Source organism: Oncorhynchus gorbuscha, linkage group LG02 (assembly GCF_021184085.1).
Source record: "Oncorhynchus gorbuscha isolate QuinsamMale2020 ecotype Even-year linkage group LG02, OgorEven_v1.0, whole genome shotgun sequence".
Taxonomy (NCBI): domain Eukaryota; kingdom Metazoa; phylum Chordata; class Actinopteri; order Salmoniformes; family Salmonidae; genus Oncorhynchus; species Oncorhynchus gorbuscha.
In genome coordinates, this window is record NC_060174.1 from 35392713 (window position 1) to 35397702 (window position 4990).

The following is a 4990-nucleotide window of genomic DNA, read 5'->3' on the forward strand; positions in this document are numbered from 1 at the left end:
GCATCCCTGCTCCTTCCTCTTCCACCGCCTCAACGCCACAGAGAGGAACTACAATGTCAGGAATTAGGAGCTTCTCACGGTGAAGATGGCATTGGAGGAATGAAGACAACTGGCTAGAAGGGGTGGAACATCTGTTCATTGTGTGGGCCGACCACAAAAACCTGGAGTATTTCTGCACCGCTAAGCGCCCCAACTCCAGGCAAGCGAGATGGACCCTGTTTTTTACCCGGTTCAAGAATGTCAAGCTGGATGCCCTGTCTCACAGCTATAACCCCACGGTTACCACCCCAGAGCCCAAGACCATCCTTTCCACCTCGTGCCTGGTGACAGCACTCAGCTGGGGTATAGGGAAACAGGTCCGAGAAGCACAGTGGTCCCAGCCGAACCCTGGGGGGGACCATATAACCGGATGTTTGTGCCTGACGCTGTCTGCTCTGCGGTCCTGGAGTGGGCCCATTCCTCCAGGCTTGCCTGTCACCTGGGCTCTCTCGTCGGACCCTGGCCTCCGTGCGACAACGCTTTTGGTGGCCTACTATGGTTCTAGAGGTTGCCATGTTTGTTGACACCTGCACAGTCTGCGCACAAAACACTCCTCGGCAAGCTCCGACTGGTCTTCTCCAACCACTGCCTGTCCCTCATCGTTCCTGGTCGCATATATGCCTGGATTTTGTCTCGGATCTCCCCCTGTCTGAGGGCAACACACCATCCTGACTTTGGTCGACCGATTTTCCAAAGCGGCCCATTTCATTCCTCTCCCCAAAATACCCTCGGCCAAGGAGACGGCCCAGCTTATGGTGCAGTACGTCTTCCTGATCCACGGACTCCCAGTGAACAATGTCTCCGGCCCAGGGTCCACAGTTCTCGTCCCAGTTCTGGAAGGCGTTCTGTATGCTCATTGCGTCATTGGCCAGCTTGTCCTCCAGATACCACCTCCTTGTCCAACGGCCAGTCGGAACCAACCAACCAGGACTCTTCACTACCTTGTCTCTGCCAACCCTACTACCTAGAGTCAGCAACTGGTATGGGTTGAGTGCGCTCACAACACCCTTCCTTTCTATGCCACATGTCTCTTGCCCTTCGAGTGTTCCTTGGGATATCAGCCTCCACTCTTCCCTGATCAAGAGGAGGAAGTCAGCAATCCCTCTGCCCAGATGTTCATCTGCCGCTGTCGCCGTACCTGGAAGACATCCCGGGCCACTCCGTTGAAGACCACTTCCAAGTATAGGTGACAAGCGGATCGCCACAGGACCCCTGCTCTACGCGATCGGCTCAGGAAGAAGGTATGGCTCTCCTCCCAGGACCTGCCCCTCTGGGTGGAGTCCCGTAAACATCGGCCCGTTCCCCATCTCTTGGGTCCTCCGTATTCATCCTACTTTCCTTGTGTCTAGGATTAACCCCATGTCTCACAGCCATTTGTCTTCAGTTTCCAGGCCCTGATGGCCATCCAGGGTACACGGTGAGAAGCCTTCTGAGTGTTCGACCACGGGGCAGGAGTTTCGAGTACCTGGTTGACTGGGAAGGTTATGGCCCAGAGGAGAGGTGTTGGGTCCCCGCTAGAAACATCCTGGACCCAGCCCTCATCGCTGACCTCCACCACCGGCACCCCGGTCAACCAGGTAGGATGCCAGGTGGCACCCCTAGAGGGAGGGGTACTGTCACACCCTGATCTGTTTCACCTGTCTTTGTGATTGTCTCCAGCCCTCTCCAGGTGTCACTTTCCCATTATCCCCTGTGTATTTATACCTGTGTTCTCTGTTTGTCTGTTGCCAGTTCGTCTTGTCAAGTCAACCAGCGTTTTTGTGTCTCAACTCTTACTTTTTCCAGTGTCTTTTTTTCTCGCCCTCCTGGTTTTGACCCTTGCCTGTCCTGACTCTGAGCCCGCCTGCCTGAACACTCTGCCTGACCCTGACCCTGCCGACCTGCACCTTTGCCCCACCTCTGGATTATTGACCTCTGCCTACCCTGACCCTGAGCCTGCCTGCCGTCCGGTACTGTTGCCCCACCTCTGGTTTTCTGGCCCCTGCCTGCCTTGACCTGTCTATTGCCTGCCCCTGTTGGATTCTTAAACCATTGTTAATATGACGTTGTCTGCATCTGAGTCTTACCTTCATACCTGATAGATGGTCATTTTCTGTTCTGCGCATGGTGATGACCTGATAAATGACTTTACTCACATAAGCTCGAGATCACCCAATCCTCTGGGTCGGTGGCGGCCCTAACACCAGGCGTGATGTTGTTATTGTTTTATGCATGAAATGCATTGAGTTCATATGGTAGGGACGCATCGTGGGGCAGCTAAAGGCTATGTCTTCTTTTGTAATCCATAATGGATGGTAGTCCCTGCCACATATGGCGGGCATCGGAGCCTGTGTAATATGATTCCACCTTATTCCTATTTTGTCCTTTTGCTCATTTGATGACTCTGCTGAGGTCATAGTGGGACTTCTTGCACTTGTTCCCGTCCTCAGCTGTAGCCTCACGGTTGTCTGCTATAGTCCGGTGTGCAGTAGCCATGTCCTTAAGTTTAGCACCAACCTCTGTGTTAATCCAGGGCTTTTGATTTGGAAATCAGCGAACCTTCACTATGGGGACAAAGTTGCTGATGCATTTCCTAATGAAGCTGATGAAGGAGGTGGTTAGCTCGTCAATGTTATCGGTAGAGTCTTAAAACATATTCCTATCAGCGATAGCAAAGCAGTCCTGTAGCATAATCTCTGATTCTGGTGACCATTTCTCGATGGAGTGAGTCATAAGTACTTCCTGTTTGAGCTTCTGCTTGTAAACAGGAAGCAGGAGTACAGAGTCATGACCTGTTTTGCCAAATGGCAGACGACAGAGGGCCTTATATGCTTGTTTTTTGGTAGAGTAACAGTGGTCTAGGACTTTATCGCCCATAGTGACAAGGGAGATGTGTTGAATTAAAATCGCTGGCAACCAGAAAAGCAGCCTCTGTATGTAAGTTTTCCTGCTTTTTTATATCCTCCTACAGTTCGTTAAGTGCTAGTTTGTTATTTTTATTGTCCTGAGGTGGAATGTATACAACTGTCAATAACAGCTGAAAACTCCCTCTGGAGGTAGAAGGGTCGGCATTTGACCATCAGGTATTCCAAGGTGGGTGAACAATGGGTTGTTGACACTTGCTCCACCACCAGTTGTTATTGATGAAGAGGCAAACCCCTCCCCCTCTAGGTATCCCTGACTCCACTGTCGTGTCCGTGTGTGTGTGTATAGAGTCGACTGTCCCTTTCAGCACGTCTTAATTAGCAGTAGAGGTCTGAAAACAGGATCTGTGTGTTTGTTTACAGGATGATCTTCTAACACTGTCTGTGATTACACCCTGTACACGCACACACACGTACACACATTGTATTTGTTTGAGGAAGAACCCCTCATCCTCCAGAATCTCGCCATCTCACTCCCCTCTTCTCTTGCTCCCTCATTTCTCATCTGCCGTCCTTTCTCCTGGTGGGTCACTCCAGGTTTGAAGAGAGAGAAGAGAAAAAAGGGAGTGGAGGGTAAGGGTCAGCTTGAGGTCCAGATAATTTATAGCAGATGAAACATGACCTTTGCGTGCACACACACACACACACACACACACACACACACACACACACACACACACACACACACACACACACACACACACACACACACACACACACACACACACACACACACTGCCCTGGTGCCTGCAAATCTGGAGGAAATCAAATGGACCCCTCTGCCCTAGTACCCAGCACCCCTTCTCCGCAAATGATGCCCAGTTCCAAACCAACCTTTTAAGAATCAAATAAACTTTTATTTGTCACATGCTTCGTAAACAACAGGTGTAGAGTAACAGTGAAATACTTACATGCAGGTCCAACAACGCATAGTAAAGATGACGATACAAAATAAATGACATAGAATGTGCCTGCACCTTTATTAACTCCTAAATGTGGCAGGATGAACTGGGTGGTTACAGAGTGCATGTGGAGGAGCTGTTAAGTGGACATTCTTAGCCATATCTTACAGAAACAAAACAAACCAAGGTGCTGAACACTAAATCGTGCAGTCTTAAATGGTTCCAGTGGTATGTAACAGAGCGCTACCAGAGCTCTAATCTCAGTCTAATATCTGAAAGCACACACACACACATCCTTCTATTAGATCGTTAGATTGAACTAATGGAGTTTTACTCAACCCAAAGCATGTGAGTGATCTGTACACATCTGCTTCTAGTTACGAGGGTATGAGGGTGTGTGTGTGTGTGTGTGTGTGTGTGTGTGTGTGTGTGTGTGTGTGTGTGTGTGTGTGTGTGTGTGTGTGTGTGTGTGTGTGTGTGTGTGTGTGTGTGTGTGTGTGTGTGTGTATGTGGTTATGAGAGTGAAAGTCCCTGATTCATTGGCAGGGATTGTTTATTATCATGGAGAGTGACTCTGCGGTTTCTTTCTGAGTAACAAAAAACCTATTAGTCATCTACAAAAAGAGAGAGATAAAAATGAAGATGCACAGTGTGTGTGTGTGTGTGTGTGTGTGTGTGTGTGTGTGTGTGTGTGTGTGTGTGTGTGTGTGTGTGTGTGTGTGTGTGTGTGTGTGTGTGTGTGTGTGTGTGTGTGTGTGTGTGTGTGTGTGTGTGTGTGTGTGAGAGAGATCGATTATAAAGGAGACAAGGTGATTCCCCAAGTCCCAGGAGATATGGAGGAGAGGATGTAGTTCATCCTGGTTGAGGATGATGTGTGTCACTCATCAAGACAGAACTGTTTATAGAAGCTGAGATAAACTTTTGCTCATGTGTATCATGCTGTCATCACTGGGACTTTTCCACTGATATTCCACTGATATACCTAACCAACATATTGTTCAACAGTGAGTGAGTGGGGTAGAGGAATAAAGTGGGAGGAGAACTGACAGTGTGTAATATGGCTGGCGCTGAGAGAGAGAGAGAGAGAGAGAGAGAGAGAGAGAGAGAGAGAGAGAGAGAGAGAGAGAGGTCCACACGATGTGTTTC